This window comes from Chenopodium album, chromosome 17 (assembly GCF_948465745.1).
Source record: "Chenopodium album chromosome 17, dcCheAlbu1.1, whole genome shotgun sequence".
NCBI lineage: Eukaryota > Viridiplantae > Streptophyta > Magnoliopsida > Caryophyllales > Amaranthaceae > Chenopodium > Chenopodium album.
Genome location: NC_137850.1, coordinates 25,262,521 through 25,283,639, shown reverse-complemented (window position 1 = coordinate 25,283,639; position 21,119 = coordinate 25,262,521). Strand labels below are relative to the sequence as shown.

General features: G+C 38.7%; 1 non-coding gene across 1 annotated transcript; it reads left to right on the top strand.

Annotated features, from left to right (window-relative positions):
- Positions 1–11,195: 11,195 nt before the first annotated feature.
- Positions 11,196–11,302, top strand: LOC145590399 (small nucleolar RNA R71). Its single transcript, XR_014102004.1, has one exon. It is a non-coding gene; the product is annotated as a small nucleolar RNA R71 (small nucleolar RNA).
- Positions 11,303–21,119: the final 9,817 nt, after the last annotated feature.

Below are 21,119 nucleotides of genomic sequence, written 5' to 3'. Positions count from 1 at the left end.
ACTTCAATTTACATTAAAATTAACAAGTATAGTCTATGTGAGCAAAAAAAGAGAAATGAAGTTCAAGCACAAATTCAAGCCGAAGTGAAAACATGTCACAACAACAAAACAAACAAATTCATGAAAACAAGCCGAAGTGAAAGCCCCCAACTTCTAAAAGTTAGGGTTCTTCATTTGGCTTTCTCCATTTTACTGACCAAGTTCAAAGTCTGGTACAATAAAAGGAGCAAGATTTACTTTCCTTAGATTCAAACAACAAAAAAAAAAATGGAAAGAGATCGAAAATGGCGAAAGAGAAGAAGAAGAGAGTGAGCTGCAGATCGCACTTCTCCAACTCTTTTTACTAATTCAAAATATTGCGCGCAACTAATCAAGTTGCGTGTGGCATCCCAGCGCAACCCACTTTCTTGCACGCACCTGGCCAGCGTGACCCACTAAGTTGCGCGCGGACACTGGTCACCTAAAAGACCGGTGCTCAAATTTTGATCCGTTTTGAATTTTTTCCAACGGTTTTGTACGTTGTTAGACGTAATAACGCGCGAATTATCGAAATCTTTTAAAATTGCTTTACATCCAGTAGTTTCTTTTCTTCTTTGATAGTTTTTTGCATCATCCTGCATGCACACCGTGCTTTGTGCCTGCCCTAAGCATACGTTTTGGACGTTTTTCATGAGTGTTTCTTAAGACGTTTCGTAGTGGTGCTTTACATAAAAGCTCCCATAGACAGGTTTGTCATTTTACTGTACTGACTTTAGAAATGTCACGTTCTTTTCTTTCTTTTTGGCATCCACAACAAAAAAGATGGCGTTATCATACAGCGCAAAAATTGTATAGCGTAGGTGTTGCGTAAAATTTCACCTCTTCCCAACAACGTGATCTACCTCCCGTACCTAAAATGGTAGAATTTCTAACTTTCTTTAGGCGTTGCTAAAACAAGTTAATTGGCGCGCCGAACCACTCGCACACAGACAATTCTTGATTGGAAGCAAATACGGTAGTTAGTGAGCTTATTGGCTTATCGGACAGTTAGGGTGTCCGTCCACCGCCTGTATAAAGAGCGACGTGCGATGTCGCATCTATTTAGGCACGTGCCCCTAGTCCTGAGACATGTGTTTTCATCTTGTGGACAAAACTGCTGAGAGTGTTGTCGATTTTCTTCTCTCTCACTTGATTTGGATATATGCCTCAAGTCCCGAGACATATTTTTCTATCTTGTGGACATCGAATACTGCGTTTTGGCAAGCGAGTGTCAAGAACTTTATTCACGTGTTAGGCAACGAATGCCGAAACACCTCCCGTTTGTCATCTTTTTAACTTATTAAAATCAGACTAAAGTTTCAATGACATATCAAGGGACTTTAGATCAATGATGCCATAATTGAGAGGATATCATCCCCTTTAATCCTTTTTAAACCGATTTCTTCTCATGACTTGATATCACCCAGGACAGCCTTTACTTGTAAAAGCGTTCTACATTTGCAATGGATCAATTTAGATTCTTTAGCTTATTAAGACTAGAAAATGATTTTTCTAGACTTAATAACTACTTTTCTCAAACACTTAGCGAATCAAGGATCCTTTTGACATCCTTAACATTACTGAAAGATTCTCTATTCTTAGGGAACTTCGCAGAATGAGTCTTGGATTTATTTCCTTGACTACTTTGATCCTCGTCTATTCTAGACTCGATCAAAGTGGGGGCTAACTGTAGACATCTACTTTTAGCCTCCTGTCCCCACAGGAAGTGCTATGACGATAAATAAAACCATCTTTGTGTTGGGTCAACGTGAAGAATGCTTATGGGTAACCGATTAAATTGCAAGAACACAAAATGACTAGCCTAACCCAAAAACAAAATGAAATAAGGTCCAATTAACTAATCCCGATCATAATTAGGCTTGAGCCCGAGGTTAAAACTTAATTATGACGGATTTAGAGGCGCCTAGGTTAAAAATCAATGATGCCGCAGAAAAATCCGCGCGCATCTCAATAAGTCGCGCTGGTCTGACATACGCAACTTAATTAGTTGCGCGTGACACCCAGCACAACTGCTAGTGATGCGCTTGCGGAAGATTCAGAATTTCATAAAAATATATAATCGAATCTTACCATAATACCGCGCGTAAGACGTTCAGTTGCGCTGCCCGTAGCAGCGCATCTAAATCACTTGCGCTGGGCTGTCGCGCGCAACCTATTCAGATGCTCAAAACCTAAACGCATCCATTCCCTGTAAATAGAGGCTTAATACGAGGCTTAAACACACAGAAATTAACTTAAAACTCTAGCATAAACTTTGTGAACTTGTGTACTATCAAACGCTCTTGTCCTAAACGCTCACCCCCTCAATACTTGTTACTACGGTGGAGGTTCCCGAATAAGGAGTCCATAAGTGTTCTAAACGAAGATCTAGCAAGGAGAAGTTGTAAATTCCCGAGCACTTAGATTAATCACCTTAATTTTCTTGTTTAAATAACTTTTAATTAATTAATTATTGTTGTTTGATCGCTTTAAATGAACTTTTAATCAATTAATTCCACATAGTATCTTGCATTAAATAAAGAATAGAATTAAATAGTTAATTGTTCATTGATCGCCTAAGCCAAGGCGAATCTTGCTTATTTATTGTTCTTTTCACGAATATTGATTAAATAAGAATAACGACCTTTTACAATGTAATTCCTACGTGATTGATGTGTGTAAATAAAATCAACTAACTTAGTTTTTAGGTATCACGTTGCATATACGGTTTGGTGATGAAATTGTGAAAAAGGAAGAGCTAGTAAAGGCCGTACTAGGGCTAGGATAGCGATTCCCCCCTAAAGGGAACGTTATCTTAGTACCCTCGCTCCCAAACTCTTTTCTGGTTCATGTAGACCAATTTGGGCATGGGTAAACTTACGATTCGTGTTAAATATCCCTTGAACTCTACTTGGGAGAAAGGCATGGACGAGGTTTATGAGTTTTCCTAAAACTCATTTGCGACTCCTACTTGTTTCTTATAAAAAAGCGTAATGATATGATCAAATGTAATTCAAGGTCCCCCAAACTGTCAGGAATTCAAATCCAAATACACCCTAACAAGTGTAAAGTCCTAGACTTTTAAAGGGCTATGGGCATTTAAGGAGAAGGATCCCCTACGAAGGCACACCCTCCTTACACTATAATCCAAGTTATTTCTAATTAATAGGAATAGTACGTACATGAACCTACCGCGGCATATTTACCACGACAAAATGGTGTAGCAGAAAGGAAGAATAGGACTTTAGAAGAAATGGTCAATTCCATGCTATCCTATTTGGGATTGAGTGATGGATTTTGGGGGAGAAGCTATATACACCGCTTTTTACATTTTAACCAAAGTTCCAATGAAAAGGAATGAGGTAATGTCATATGGGATATGATATTGTAACACCCTAGAAATTCCTTTCCTTTAAAATACCCGTTTTGCCCTTTTTAAAATACAAATTAGGAAAATCTAAGACATTACCGCCACCGTGAAAACTGCTAAGGCAATTATCAAAGTCACACAGCGGAAGACTATTTTTAAGACCATTCAAAACAAGTCAATTTCAAGATCAAAACCAAACGAAAGTAAAGTCAGACCAAAGTCAAACGGAGTCAAACAAAGTCAACCTACAACTTGGAACCATTGAAGGCCCTTATTAAAAACCGAGTGATACCAAAACCTTTGCGTTAGTCTGCAAGCATAATAAATAAATAATAATAAAGCAATAATGCACATCATATTCCTATGAGAACTAAGCATGATTCGCTCTTCACTCATGCCCATCATGAATATGCTTCATCACCTGAAAAGCTTCTCTCTACTTGTCCCCACTTATCACCATTAGGAATGGGTCGTCGTAGGGCCAAGGTAAGATAAGGTCAAACAAACATACAACACATAATCAGCTGTAATATTAATTATGCATTAATATTACTGATCGGTAGCGGCTTCCCCCTAGGAATTCCGATCACTTGAACTTACTGAATAAATACCTTTTCAATAGCTCCGAACCCTCTAACGAAATAATACACTTGTTCAAAGGACACCATTCCTATCAATCTCCCACTTGTCCTTCCGGACAAGTGTGCTTTTAGTGTACAACCTTTTTCCTATGTCACTTAATGTCTCTTCAAGAACTATAAGGTACGATTATTCGTCATCCTTATTACGTCCAGAAGTGTTTCTCGAAATCCGAGTTTGACTGTCTATAAACAGATGATTTCTAAAATCCATCCGAGCACGGCCATGCATTTTCACAGTCTCGCTCTTCGAGAGGCCTTGTAAACAACAAAGACATGTTCCCCATTATTAGTAGGGGGACATTCCCAGTCTTGTAATGTAGGTTCTCTTACTAAGAGGAACCTAGCCACCTGAGTGTTGCCGTTATAATCTCCTGAAAGGAATGATGTCCTTCGAACAAGTGTACATATTCTGATAGCGGGTTCAGAATTATTAGAAAGCTAATATATTCAGTAAGGTCAAGTGATCGGAATGCCTGGGTGGAGGCCGCTTCTGATCAGTAATATTAATATAATTAATATTACAGCTTAATCTTGACTGAACCCTTCGGGTCACACCCAAGTAAATATATGGGAACCAACTCGACCAATTAATTCGGAAGAAATTAATTCGTCGCCTGAGTGTTAAGTATTTAGACGTCGTTAATTCGAGCTTTGAGTGTCGAAACCGATCGTCGGAAGTCGAGTCTAAAATGATAAAAAACGAGACGCGCAAAATAATAATAAATCGACCATATTCCCGAAAATACCCCTAGCATCGGTGTGCCCCGAGCATCCGAATGCTAGAGGCAAGACGAGCTAGTACACCGTGCTAGCGGCCCCGGCCAGCCGCGGCTAGGCACAGCAGCAGCCGCACCAGCAGCCGCACAGCAGCAGCTGGTGCGGGCGGGCCAGGCTCGGGCTTGGCTCGTGGCTTGGCTCGGGTCATAGGGCCATGAATAAGGGGAAGCTTGGAATATGGGAGTAAGTGGGAGAGGACATGTGGCACAAGGAGAGTATTGAGTGGGGAGCAAGTATGGTCCTCTACTCTCCATGTGGTCCTCACCAACCCATCTCACATGGTAATGCCACTTGTAGATTTATTATTAGTTTGCAATTTTAATTTAATTTAGCTTTAAATTAATTTGTGGAATTTCATGATCCCACATTGATGGGATAGAAATTCGAACTCATACTTTCCTCTATAAATACCAAGCTTTGGGTTTTGGAGTAAAGTGCTTGAGTGGGAGTTAAAAAGAGCATTCCATAATTTTTGGGAAAACTCTTAAACTCACATAACACTCGGGTTTAGGTCGGACCTTGCTAACCCCAAGGTAGTAGACCTTAAAGTTGTGTTCGCCCATTTGTGGGTGGATACCGTCGGAGGCACGGCGCTTGACGTGCTAGTAGCTTTCAAGTAAGAGCCCCGGGTTTTGGGCGAAGCTCGCTTCGAGGGTAAGATTCGTTATCTTTTCTTTGTGAATATTTATTTATGCTTTGTGATTTTAATTATTGCGAGTGGTTCCTTGGGAGGGGTTGTTTCCACGGTGAGTCGGACTCACCAAACCCCAACATCTCCATGGACGACAGACTTTTGACTAACATCAAAACGGACTAGTACTCAAACAAGAGAACTCACAATACTTATGGTCGAGGAAAGAGGTTCCGATAGCCATAATGAGAAGTATACTTATGATGATTCTTAAATCTCTTAAAGTATTGTCATAGGTCGATCCAGTATGGTTCTAAACCAACACCTGTGCAAATGATTTATGACAATCATGTCCTTGTAGCACAAGAAATGGTGCTATAAATCAAACTACACACTAATCTCAAGCGGTCATCAATCGTCTATAATTTAAATGACCTCTATTAGGGATAATTTTCGATTATAATATTCAATGTTCACTTAATAGGTGTTTTTTTATCCAAGACTGGTCTTGATACCCTATTTTGAATATTCTCATAATCGAATGGACTCATTATTTAATCCTAAACCACAATTAAATAAAAAACTGAGTGATAAAAATGCATGAAATTAATTTACTCCAAAGCTTGAATGGTTCTTCTTAGTGTCTTACATTAAAATGTTCAAAATTAATTAAAACACTAAAAAGGGAAATCAGAGCCAATCTCCAACATGCCTGATTCCCATTGCCTCAACGTGCTTGTTGTGCTTCACTTGAGGCAAAGGTTTAGTAAGTGGATCGGCTACATTGTCATCCGTTCCAACTTTGCATATTCTGATTTCACCCTCTAATTTCCATTCTCTTATCATGTAAAATCGCCGCTTGACATGTTTGACCTTCTGATGTTACCTTGGCTTTCTGGCCTGAGCAATAGCTCCATAATTGTCACAATAAAGGGCTATTGGACCCTTGATAGAGTGTACAACATCAAGTTCACCAACGAACTTACGAATCAAAACAACCTCCTTAGCCGCTTCAGCAGCTGCCAAGTCTTCGGCTTCAGTTGTAGAATCTACAGTTGTGCTCTACTTGGAACTCTTCCAACTAAACGCTCCTCCATTTAAACAGAACACATATCCAGACTGTGATTTGAAATCGTGTCTGTCTGTTTGGAAGCTTGCGTCGGTATAACCTTCAACAACTAATTCTAGTGAGCCACCATATACCAGGAATTTATCCTTGTTCCTTTTTAGGTACTTTAGGATGTTTGACAGGCTAAAGTCGTATCACCTAATCAAAAGTAATTCCGAAAGACACTAACTAATAATAGATAGGGAAATAGGGTCGAATCCACAGGGAAACGAGTCTTTCTATTCCTAATTAATTAATATAATCTAGATTATCAAGTAACCAAATTTGTTATTGTAAAAGGAATTAAACTAAGGAGAATAAAAGTAGAGAAGAATAAAAGTATGGAGAAATCAATTAATAAAAGCCTAGGGTATAGGTTCACCAATAAATAATACTCCAGGGTGAAACATAACAATCAATCATCAATGCATCAATTAATCAGATCATAAAGGGCTTTCGCTACGTATTACAATCACAGAATTAATCTACCGGTATTAAATCGCATCCCTCGAATCTTAACTTAACCATTTATAAATTAACCTGCCTATTGAAACTAAGCCTAAACATCAATTCTTATCTCTCGACCAAGGGACGGGGGTAAATCACTATATAAAATAGACATATCAAACCCCCCCAAGCCAAACCTTTGCTTGTCCCTAAGCAAAGAGCTCATCAATGAATAAATAAAACATGCCTCACCCCAAATAATCAAAATCATGAACAACCAATTCAAGGCAAATCTAACAAACATGCTTCAACATCAACTAACCTCATCCATCCAATCACTCATCCTCCCTAACAATTATCAAGTATAGGAAACCACAAGAGCATACAGAATTCAAGACTAGTGCTCACACACTCAACTCTCATTTATGTGGCGAGTAAAAGATGTACTCGATCGCTCTCCATCCCAACCCCTTTATATGTGAACAATGCCCTCCCAACTCACACTCTTGTGTGTTTAAAAAGACATACACTCAACCTAATAGTCGACTCGGAATATGTCAAGTCATTCCTTGCATTGATAAACAACTAATTTCACATTCACACAACTCTATGCACAAAGGTCGGAAGGTCTTTAAAACTTGTAATGTAAGGCTAGGGTAGAGGGTAGGATAAATTTTGGGAACATGTGAGAGTAAAGCCATGCTTAAGGGAGCCAAATATCCTAATAAAACCAAGGTCAAAAATATAAATAATGACCAAACATCTCCAACACAACTCAACTCTACCAAAAATTCACCAAACAATAATCCAATCATATCAAACATTCCCAACACTTACAATTTCACTCACAAAAACATGACAAGGTAAAACTTGAGTGAATAAACAAAGTTTAAACTCTTCAACTTGATTTTTTTTTCGTTGAAACTCATCATCATTTTTTTTCTTTTGATCAACCTTCTCTTAGAACATTTGAACATTCAACAATTTTTTTTTTCTCTTTTTGCTCTTTTTTTTTCTTTTGAAGTTCACTTTTTTTTCACTTATTTTTTCTTGAACTTCTTTTTATTTTCACTATCATGCTTTATTTTCCAAGAAATTCATCTTTCAAAATCATCAAAAATAAACCACAATCAATAACAAAACAACTTCTCAAAACCCACCCACATTGTGCAAATAATAAGCAAACTACAAACTCCCTCACCTCACTCACTAATAGCTCCCCCAAGCCAAGCTTGGGACTAGTAACCAATGGGGCTAAAACGGCTTATAATGTGGCCAATAAACAACAAAAAGTCAAGGCAACAACCTAGGTAGCAAGAAGGGAACAAATGTATCTAATTTCCTCTGAAGGCCACCTAAAGAACAAATGCTTTTGTCCTCCTCAATGTGCATAATAATGAGTCATACAAAGATTACTCAAAGTTGCAAACGAATACTCAAATTCATTGACATACCAGGAACTAAAACACATTCCTTACCAAATCAACTAGTCAAGCACTATATTCACAACAAGTTGGAAAAAATTGACGCATGTTAGGGCATCCAAGAAATCAAATATCAAATCATGGCTAACCTATCCACAATGTTCATCATCATATACCAAGAACCAAAACAATTTTCAAGTAAGGGACACAGGGAAGCATGATTTACAATTCATTGGAACATATTTTTGTATATTTTTTTGTATTTTTTTTTAAAAATAGAAAGGAAGAGAAGAAGAAAGAAACCATACCTCAATCCAAAAACTTCCCCAAGCCAAAATCAGACAATGTCCTCATTGACTCAGGGTTTAGCCTAGTATGGCTAAGCGCCACCTGTTTTAGAAAGAGAAAAGGTAAAGAGGGAAAAAAAATAAAAAGAAAGAAAAAAAAAGAAAAAGGAAAAGAAAGAAGAAAAACAGAACGGGGGGAAAGGAGGGGCGTGCCCGATCGGGCGAAAAACAGGGACAAAATTGCTAACCTCGCGCACGATCGGGCGGATCCTCCCCCGGTCGGGCGATTTTGTATCCTGGATATAGCTCCTTCACGCGCCCAGTCGGGCGAAATTTGTCGTATACAGGCCTCTCCTTGCACCCGGTCGGGCGAGATTTAGGCCACAATTTTTCATCCTCTCGCGCCCAGTCGGGCGCGACTTCGCCCGGTCAGGCGGACCCTCCGCGATTTGAATTGGGGATTCTTTAATACTACTCGCCAGGGACACCTCTTTGGCCTTAATTTGCCTTAGTTCTTCACTTGACTGAGCTATTGTCACTCGATTAGGTGGGACTCTCATTACCAGCTCAGTTGTCGCAACCTGCTCACTTTTCTCCACTTTCTCATCTTCAAAACCAAGCCCTTCACAATATAGAGCTCTTTCTATTGCATCCACTTCCTCTTTCCATGTATTAGATTTTCGTGTAGAGGATTCAACATAAGATACCGCCTCTAAGGGATCTTTATCAAGAGCTTGGGGCTTATTAGAACAATTATTATCAACCACACTAATGCTAAAGCACTTCTCCTCTATCATGAGGCCTTTAGGGGCATTATTCAAATTAAAAATAATATTATCATCCCCTACTGATAGTGTCAGTTTACCACTTTTCACATCTATAATTGCTCCCGCAGTGTGAAGGAATGGTCTACCCAAAATAATTGGAGTTTGCAAATCTTCCTCCATATCAAGAATAACAAAATCAACAGGTATATAAAATTTACCTACTCTAACAGGAAAATCTTCTAAAACCCCTAAAGGGTATTTAAAAGAACAGTCAGCCATTTGTAGAGTAATATTGATAGCTTTTATATTACCCATATTTAGTTTAGAGCATAAAGACGATGGCATAACACTAACACTAGCACCCAAATGACATAATGCATTATCAATCATCATATTGCCAATATGACGACAAGGAACAGAGAAACTACCCGGATATTTTAGTTTAGGTGGAGATTTATTTTGTAGTACGGCACTACATTCTTTAGTAAAAGCAACTGTCTCTACCTCACTAATAGATCGTTTCTTAGTCGATATTTCAATCATGAACTTAGCATACGCAGGAATTTGTGTAATTAACTCTGTGAATGGAACTGTTACCTGTAAATTTTTCACCATCTCTAGAAACTTACCAAACTCCTTACCCAATTTAGTCTTCAAATGTCTATTTGGAAATGGTATTTTAATAACTGGTTTTTTTAACATCGCCACTCTTTTCTTGAGTTGTAACCTTCCTTGGAGTTGTACCCTGCAATGTAGCATCAAAAATATTAGTACTACCCTGGAGCCCTATAGGGTTAGCGTTAAAATCATTAGATATAACAGAATCAGGATTAGAATTTTTCATTAAAATAGGTTCATCATCTCTGAGCATAGGGGGGCCCATCATAGTGTGAACCATTCCTTAGGGTAATTGCAAAAGCTTGATCTGTAGGTTGTATAGGCTACGATGGTAGGGCTCCCTGTTGACGAGCTTGTAGAGTGGAGGAAATCTACGCAATTTGATTATTCATGATTTTATTATGAGCTAAGAGAAGTGGAGGAAATCTATGCAATTTGATTATCCATGATTTTATTATGAGCTAAGAGCGAATCAATTTAAGCATCCCAACTCTCCATGTGCTTTTGCATATTTCCTAGCATCGCTCTAATTTCTGACAAGGCAGGCTCAGTAGGTGGAGGTGTATTTTTCTGGCTAGAGTTGGGGTGGTAATATTTCTGCTGTGGTTGTTGTGGTGCTTGTTGTTGTGATTGTTGTGGGGGTAGAGGGTTTTGCACATTGGTGCTCCGGTAAGAAAAATAAGGATGGTTCTGGAGCCTAGGGTTATAGGTGTTGGAGTATGGGTCATTCTGCTTATAGGCTTGAAAGGCATTAACTTGCTCCACAGAACTCCTACAATCTTGTTCCCAATGACCTAAAATTCCATAATTTTCACAAAAAGCAACATTAGAATTATTATTTATAGCAGAAACATTAGCTACATTAGCAGTACTAAGATTATCTAATTTTTGATAAATAAAGGTTAATTGAGCTTGCACAAAGGATACAGAATCAACATAATGTTTTCCTTTGTTAGAAAACCCTCTAGGATTCCCATATTGGGAATTATGAATTGCCATATCTTCGATAACTTGACTTGCATTATCAACATTAAGATAACATTAAGAATTATTCTAGATGTGTTTTCAAGCCCATTGTAAAAAGCTTGAATCAACTGTCATTGTGCTAAATTATGGTGGGGGCATTCTCTCTGCAGATCCTTGAACCTTTCCCAAGCCTCATATAGAGTTTTATCTGGCTCTTGGGCAAAGTTTTGAATTTCACACCTTAATAAAGTTGTCCTCTCTGCAGGGTAATATTGGTTATAAAAATTCAAAGCAAGTGTCTCGCAGTCAGTAATACCAAGTGCAGTTCTAATTAAACCATTAAACCACAATTTAGCTTTTCCACATAAAGAACAAGTAAAAATAATCTCCCTAATTTGGTCTTGCGTGACCCCAGCTTGCCTAATGGTATTGCAATACTGACAGAAATCTGCAATGTGGAGATTAAGATCTTCACCCTTAGCTCCACTGAATTGCTTTCCTTCAATCATCGTGATAAATTGGCGCTTGATCTCGAATTGCACTCCATCAAGAGCCAGTGTAGGAGTAAGATATGGAAAATCCGTCAGTGACGGCTGCGAATAATCGCTAAGCTTGGGAGCTGGAGGAGGTGGTGGTGGATTCATCTCTGATTTAGATTCTGAAGAAACTTCCGAATCACTAGAATAAGATGGGGGTTCCAAAGATGGATTACCTTTAGAAGTGTCTCGTACCTGGCTGTAAAGGTTCTTTGTCTATAAAAAGATCCTTCGATTTCAGGATCGAATGGAATGTAACCTAATCTAGAACCCTTGGCATAAACACAGAACTAAACAACAAATATGAGAAATTTGTCTCAAAGAACTTGCGTTCTTTGAGACTAGAGAAAATAATCTAGACTACAAAAACAATCAGAAATAAAAATAAAATCGTTTCCCTGGCAACAGCGCCAAATTTTGATAGGCTAAAGTCGTATCACCTAATCAAAAGTAATTCCTAAAGCCACTAACTAATAATAGATATGGAAGTAGGGTCGAATCCACAGGGAAACGAGTCTTTCTATTCCTAATTAATTAATATAATCTAGATTATATCAAGTAACCAAATGTGTTGTTGTAAAAAGAATTAAACTAAGGAGAATAAAAGTAGAGAAGTATAAAAGTAAGGAGAAATCAATTAATAAAAGCCTAGGGCATAGGTTACCAATAAATAATACTCCAGGGTAAACATAACAATCATTCATGCATCAATTAATCAGATCATAAAGGGCTTTCGCTACATATTACAATCACATAATTAATCTACCGGTATTAAATCGCATCTCTCGAATCTTGACTTAACCATTTATAAATTAACCTACCTATTGAAACTAAGTCTAAACATCAATTCTCATCTCTTGAATCTCGAATCAATATTGCTTAACTCATACAAATTAAATCTGGCCAAATCTAATTGCATAGCATTAAATCAATCAATAGGAAATTAATCAAGCATTGACAATCAACAATAATAAATTACACCTTCATATTATTTATGGATCCCCAAAAACCCCAGAAAAAAAACTACTCACACATAATTAAATCTAAACTAATCAAAGTAATTAAGCAAAACATGATGAACAAAAGCAAATAAATTACTGAAATAAAAAGGGACGAAATTGTTACCAAAGTGAACGAAAATAATGAATTGAATTAAACCAAGAGTTGTAGAGAGAGAAACAAGAGAGAAAGTAATACTAAGGTTTTAATTAAGGGGGAGAGAGAGAAAAGTTAGAGAAAGAAAGAGAGTTAGAATTCCTCCTAAACTTGCTTAACAAAAAGTACTTATACTAAGCTAGAAAATCCTAAGCTAAAACAAAGTAAACCGACACTTAATCTTCCTCTAGAAACACGCGCCAGCTTGCCTGATCGGGCCCGCCTTTTTATCAAGTGTGCATCTCTCACGCCTGGTGGGGCGCAAGACAGGGCCCCGGCCAGGCACCCCTTCGGGCAAGGTGGCTGACCCAGGCAAGGCCACTTGGGGTGACTTGGACTTCTTGTTTGGGCTATTGGCTTCGGCCCTAACTAAATTTCCTCCTTGAGGCTTTAATCACTCGGTCCAATGCCTCGGTATCTTCAAAGTTGAGCCGTTAATCACCGGTTTGATGACTCTAACCGGCCTTGGGCTACAAAAGATGGTAGTGCTCTTCCAATGCTGGTAGTTCCTCTAAACAATCCCGGGAAAATGCTCTAAGTGTGCAATTTCCTACAAAACTCAACCAAAACTACGAAAACACTAGAAAACACAAATTAGTAATAAAGTGGCTCTAAAGAGCCAAAAACATTACTAATTACGACCAAGGGACACGGGTAAATAACTATATAAAATAATAGACATATCAATGTTCTTGACCACAGTCCAATGCGCCTCTCCTAGGTCTGATTGGTATCGACTCGTAGCACTCAAGGCATACGATACATCTGGCCTAGTACATATCATGGCATAAATGATCGATCCAATTAGTGAAGCATATGGAATCTCATTATCCTTTATCGCTCATCAGGTGTCTTTGAACACTGCTTCTTGCTCAAGGTTATGCCATGTGACATGGGCAAGTGACCTCTCTTGGCCTCTTCCATCCTGAATCGTGCCAGTACCTTATCAATATAAGTACTCTGGCTCAATCCAATCATTCTTTTCGATCTATCCCTATAGATCTTGATGCCCAATATGTACTGAGCCTCTCCCAAGTTTTTCATTGAAAAACATTTTCCAAGCCAGGCCTTTACAGACTCTAACATCGAAATGTTGTTTCCAATGAGCATTATGTCATCGACATATAAAACTAAGAAGGCGATGTCACTCCCATTGACCTTCTTGTAAACATAAGATTCATCTGGATTCTTGATTAAACCAAACTTACTGATGGCTTCATCGAATCGCAGATTCCAACTTTTTCTAGCTTGCTTTATCCCGTAGATGGACCTTTTAAGCTTACACACTTTCCCAGCATTGTTTTGGTCGACAAAACCTTCAAGTTTTGTCATGTACATAGTTTCTTCCAAAATCCCATTGAGGAAGGCGGTTTTAACGTCCATTTGCCATATTTCATAGTTGTAATATGCAGATATCGCTAGGAGGATCCGAACGGATTTAAGCATTGGAACCGGAGAAAAGGTTTCATCATAATCAATACCATGAATTTGCCTGTAACCTTTTGCTACCAACCTAGCTTTGTAAATGAATACATTTCCATCTTTGTCGGTTTTCAATTTGAAAATCCACTTACATCAGATAAGTGTGTAACCCTCGGGTAAGTCAACCAAGTAATAAACTTGATTTTTAAACATGGAATCCATTTCAGATCTCATGGCCTCTTGCCATTTAGCAGAGTCGGTGCTCGCCATCGCTTGCTTGTAGGTTGCCAATTCGTCTCCATCCATTACCAGGATTTCCAAATTCTCGGTTAATACAATAGCAAGATACCTATTAAGTTGAGACCTCGGCCTCTACGACCTACGCAGGGTAATGGACTGAGCATTTGCATTGTCAGTTTGACTTTGCACATTTTGACCGGCGTCAACAGATGCTGTTTGAGCACTTTGACTATCAATCTGATTTTGTTGCTCGTCCTCTCGAACTTCATCGAGTTCGATTTTCCTCCCACTTGTCATTTAGGAAAGGTGTTCCTTCTCCAAAAAGACACCATCGCGAGCAACAAACACTTTGTTCTCGGATTTGTTGTAGAAGTAATACCCTTTGGTTTCTTTTAGGTAGCCCACAAAGTAAACCTTGTCAGATCTAGGGTGAAGTTTGTCAGAATTTAATATCTGAACATATGCTTCGCATCCCCATATCTTTAGAAAAGAAAACCTAGGAGGATTCTTCGTCCATAGCTCGTATGGAGTCTTTTCTACAGCTTTTGATGGAGCACGGTTCAGTGTTAGTGCCGCAGTTAGAAGTGCGTGTCCCCAGAAAGAGATAGGAAGATCACTAAGACCCATTGTTGATCGTACCATGTCCAACAAGGTTCGATTTCTCCTTTTGAATACTCCGTTCCATTGTGGAGTTCTTGGAGGTGTCAATTCTAAAAGTATACCTTTTTCTTTTAGATGGTCATTGAATTCTTGGCTCAAGTATTCACCACCTCGATCCGATCGGAGGGCTTTGATTTTCTTGCCAAGCTGATTTTCAACTTCACTCTGAAATTCTTTGAACTTTCCAAATGATTCAGATTTATGCGACATAAGGTAGACCTAGCCATATCTACTATAGTCGTCTGTGAAGGTGATAAAATATCGATGGTTGTTTCTTGTGGCGGAGCTTATTGGTCAACGTACATAGGTGTGTATTAGGCCCAATAAGTCACCTTCCATTTCTCCCAATTTGGAGAATGGCTGCTTAATCATCTTGCCTAATAAACATCCTTCGCAATTCTCGAACGATTGCATGATAAGGGTGGAGAGAACTCAATAGCATGAGAGCAGCTTGCTCATCCTCCACTGGCTTGCTAATGAGCTCCAAGTGAGTGAATAGCCTTGTCATTCGAAGCACGTGAGCTCGAAGTGGCATTCCGGGTCTTAGTCTAGCATTGTAGACTTGTGCCCTTACCTCTTGCCTCTCCTTGGCTAGGCACCCCTCTAGCGGTGACTTGATCTTCATGTTAGAGAGTGACCTAGTCACTTCCTCCACGAGACCATCATAGTTGCCTTTGATGCTCTTGGTGACCCTCAAATTGACTATATCCTCTAGAGCTTTGAGGAGCATGTCCGGAAAATAGTTGGAGAACTTCCCCTTCCATTGTTCCGGGATGGAGTTTGCCATAACTCGTTAGACTTTTTTGCAATCCCAACTCCATTCCTCATGAGCTTTATTGCTCATAACCCCTTTTAAGTAGAAACTCGGGATAGGTATGTCAAGAATGTTCTCTAGGTAGCAATTTCGTAAGGTCTTTCGGAGTTCTTCTTCCCACTCCTTAAAGTTCACCAAGTTCAAGCAAAATGGTAACTTTTGGGGAAGTTTCAGGCACATTAGGTTGTTTTCGATGTTAGTTGAAGACATGATTCTACAATTGAAAGAATTTGAAATGAATAACCATTCATAATACTTAAATAAGATTGAAATCATGCATATTAATCAAACTTATTTAAACGTCTTATTCACAAATTAAATAGTCCCATTTGGTGAGAATAAGTCGATTCCAAGATCCAAAGAAACAATGAGTAGTTAAGCATGCTTTGGCTTGTCTTAACACTCAATATTCTAAGGTAAGCAACGCTTTGCTAATGGCTCCAAGCCACTCTTGGTTAGATAAATCTTCGCATCTAATGTTCTTTCAATAACTTATCCACTTTGCCACGACATGTTAGGACTCCATCACTCATATCGTTGATTATAACCAAAACCAACTTGCATACCCAGTATGCCTTACATATCCTAGGGAGTAGTAGTGATGCCTTGCTTTGGCGTAGCCTATCACTACTCTCAATAGGTCGGTAAGTGTTGTTTTGGAATGGCAATTTTACTCAATAATTTAGGGAGCTAGGGTTTGTATGTTAGTTGATTTAAGTGAACTTAATTAATCATCGCAACATTCGAAATCCTAAACATGCATCTAACATATAATTCATATATATATAATCATAAATATGTAAAGCATAAGCATTTTGATGCATATTTGGCAACTAGCATGACCCCTTGAATTCTTCAAGTCTTCAAAAGGTCTTCTTTTGCAACTTCATTCCATTCATCCATTCACTATTTGTGAAAGGCCCATGCATTTTACAACGATAAACAAGTAATAATGCACAAACACGCGTAAAGTAGTAACTAATTTAGGTTGTTAATTTGATTAACACGCCTAATTAAAACTACTCAAAGTTGTTTAACCGATTATGTAATTTAGCGCAATTAAAATTGAAGCTCCCACTACATTCCGCATCCATCTCAATTAATCTAATTAATTAAGTCGGTAGATCCAAAATTTTACCAAAATAAAATTTTGCCAATGCCGCTTAAAACTGAGGCCTAGCCTCGAAATATAATTAAAATAATAAAACCAAATATAATTAAATTAATTAAAATAAATAAAACGGAAAAATAAGCAAACACGTAGCCAACTGCACGCAAGTGGTTCGCACACCTTGACTAGCTAGGGCGCACCATTGCTAGCCAAGGGTGCCTAGCACCCCTTGGGCAATGCGGCTTGGTGCGTGCTCCCGCACCACCCCACGTAGCACTAGCTAGGTAAAGCCTAGTAGCGTTTGCTACGGGTTGCAAGGTGCAAGGCAGCACGCACAAGGTTGCTTGCCCCTTCGCAACGCACCAAACGCACACACAGCCCTCACTCCCCGCAACACAGCAACAGCACGCACCCAGCCAAGCCACACACACCATGCGTGCACAGCAGCACGCACAGCTAGCAGCTTGCTGCTGCTGCGCTGCTCTAGCTGCGGCTTGCTGACTGGCTAGGTGCGCTATGCTGCTAGTCAGCAGGCAGCAGCTAGGCTGGGGGTGTGTGGCATGCACCAAGCACACCAACCCCCTTGGCAGCCACATGTAGGTTGCTTGGCAACCCGGCTGGCCGAGGGTGTTGTTCCTTGGTTTGCGTGCCACACTCTCGGGATTAAACCCAAATTTTACGTGACATTAATTAATTAATTCCAAATTAATTTTAGAATTAATTTAATGAGAAAAAATGAAAAATTATAACAAGTCCAACTTAAATAAAATTCATCAAGGTGCACGAAAGGAATAGTGTCCTTTGAACAAGTGTATTATTCTAATAAGGGTTTCGGAATTTGTAGACACCCAAATGTGTCTCCCCAAAACCAAACCCACTGATGAATACCTTTCACGTCATTTGATTATCGAACGAAGTGAAAGTGTGAAAAGTCTAGTGATGAGGATGTTTTTATTAAAATATCTCTTCTTTCTGTTTTTGAAAATATTTCTTTTCTTACCCTATTTTATGAAAACGTGCAGTCCAGTTTAGTTTGGTCCATGATAAAGGTCCAGTAATGGTGTAGTTGAATGGGGCTCAAGATGACCTTTCCAACGATATATTATAAGCCCAATTCCGATGAATAATGAGGAAGTTATGGCCAAAATACTAAACCGGGTCCAAACCGGATTTTACCTACGACCCAATGATCATGTGGAGGGTCCAAAGGTTTAATCCCATTCCTAAACTAATTAGGATTAATTAAAAACTTCCATAAGTTTCTAAAAGATCTTAATTATCCTTTTTGAAAAGATAAGATCATAGAGTTTGAAATTGAATAAAAACTTTCCTTTTTTAAAAAGTTTCCCTTTTTTTAAAAAACATTCTTTTTTAACTCCTAATTCTATTCGAATTTAAAGATGTTCAAAGACAGTCAGTTATTATTTTTGTGCCTCATAATCTTTATCCAAATCTTATATGGTTGGATAGATCTTGAAATTAGCTTTCAAATGATATATTATATTATTAATTCCAAGCTATAACGAAAAAGATATGAATGGAATATGAAACTCTATCCAAAACTGATACCGTCCCACTATTTTGACCATATCTTTTTATCTAAAAAATATTTTAACCTAATTCTAACTGGGTTAAAAAGTAGACTTCAACAGCTTTCCAACAACATATTATATGACTTATTTGGGCTTCTGGATCAAAAGATATGATAAAACAAAATCCGTAAAAACTGTCTTGCAGCGCCAGACGACAGGCTTGTCGCGCGACACTGCACTCTATCGCGTGGCGCTGCACTCTGTCGCGCGGCGACAGAGGCTATAGCGGCGACAGCGTCGTGTTTTATTCCTTTTCGAACTCAGATTCCTTTTTTATCATATCCAGACTGTTTTCATTATAAATAGGGTCCTTAGACCTCCGTTTTCAATCATCTACCATCTACAATGTACAATCTACAATCAACAATCATCATCTCTTTCTCTCTCTAAAGTTAGAGGCTTTCTCTCTCTCTTTTCTTTTTCTAAGCCTTCCCTTAAACACAATTTCTCATACATTAGTTCTAGACATACCTAGCCAAGTTCGAAGTTGCCTTCTCCCTAGACGTGAAAGGTTTGATATTTCCGAGGGTTTGGTCCCAAATCTCTATTTCAATTATTTAATTTGATTGTTTGATTTTATATTTTCCTTGAAGTTACTAACGTGTGAATTTTGTTATTAGAAAGAGATACGAGGCATCAAAGTATGTAGTCTTATTGCTCTATTCTTGTAGAAAGCATGTTTGTTATTTATTAATTCCTAGAATCATGTTAGGATGTTATTATTGCTTTCCAGTATCATGTTTAGGGTGCTTCCTATTTCTTTCCTAGTATCATGTTAGGGCTAAAGCTTTGATTTATGTTTAGTGACATGCTAGGGTTTGTTATTAATCTTGTTAGTATCATGCCTAGGATCTTGCTAATATTATGCTTTAACATGATTATTATTGTTAGAATTATTATTTTTATAATTATTATGATTTATGATTATGATGTTGCTTGATGTTTATTTATTGTTATTGCTTGCTCACGCCTTTTATGCATGTTTAAAGGGAATTTGTACTTGCAATCACACTTAATAAGATAATTAATAATCTTGTTTAGGGTTAATATGATTATAATTCAAGTAATCGCCTATAATAGTTTTGCTTGTGCATTAAATTCAACCAACATAGATTAAACAGGATTAGCGTAAACCTATTGATTGCATGTTAGTCAGAAAGCGAACATGAATACGAGAAGAATAAAATAGAGGCCTATTTAGGGCAGGTTCAATCCCTTTTAGGTTGGATTTGTACCTTCATCCCCGAACTTCCAGTCATGGTTCAAGACCTATTGGAGTTGACGATCTCATGGATCGTTAAGGGGTGTAACCTTCACCCTGTGAACGGTTTACAAGTTCCTAAAACTTGTTGGCGACTCTTTTTCTCTAGCTTCGTTCCCTTTGGACGCCACCATGCTTAAGTGTATGATCACAGTGGGGTTAAAGTTTGGGGTAATGCTTGAAATATTCCCTACAGAATTATTAGAAAGCTAATTTTTCGGTGAGGTCAAGTGATCGGAATGCCTGGGTGGAGGCCGCTTCCGATCAGTAATATTAATGTATAATTAATATTACTGCTTAATCTTGACTGAACCCTTCAGGTCACACCCAAGCAACTAACGAACCGAAGTGACGAATTAATTAGGAATTAATTAATAAAGTCGACCGAGTAATTAATATTTAGACGTCGGAAATTCGAGCTTGGAGCGTCAAAACCAAGCGTCGGAAGTCGAGTCGAAAATAGTAAAAAGACGATATGTGAAAATAATAATAAATCAACAATGACCAAAATACCCCTAGCATCGGAACCCCGAGTGCTAGGGGCAATGCCGAGCTAGTAGCCCGCACCAAGTGCGGGGTTGCTAGACAACTGCGGCTAGCAGCCCGCACCTAGTGCGTGGCGTGCTAGTATGCTGCAGCTAGCAACCCGCACTAGGTTCGAGGCGAGCTAGCAGCAGCCCGCACGCAAATGCAGGGGCCTACTTTCTGAAGGTGCTAGCAAGCAGCCCACATTTTGTGGTGCAGGGATGGCAGGGCCGAGGCTAGGGGCAGCAGCAAAATGAGAAGCCCACTTGGGTGCCTTAGTGCCCAAGTGGGGGTTGCTATGTGGCGCAAGGTGAGGGAGAGAGTGGAGAGCAAGTTTGATCCCCATCTCCAAATGGTCCTCACCTACTCCTCCTTGTACGCTTGCCACTTGTTGATTTATTACTAGTTTGATTATTAATTTTATTTTAGCTTTAAAAATAAAATAAGAAAATCAAATTCTCCCACATTGATGGGAGAGCTTTTCAAACTCATGATTTTCCCTATAAATACCCAAGTTGAGGTATTGGGAAAATCACTTGAGTAAGAGTTGGAAAAGGCATCACTAGTAGTGAAAACCTTTGAACTTAAGAGTTGAAAAAGGCATCACCATTGTGAAAAACTTCGAACTCAATTACTCGGGTTTCGGTCGGGCCTTGCTAACTCCAAGGCTTAATTTTTCTGGATTTAAGTTGCTAATTAGATTAGTAGCTCGTTTTATTAATTTTAATCCTGTATTAGAGCTAACTTCA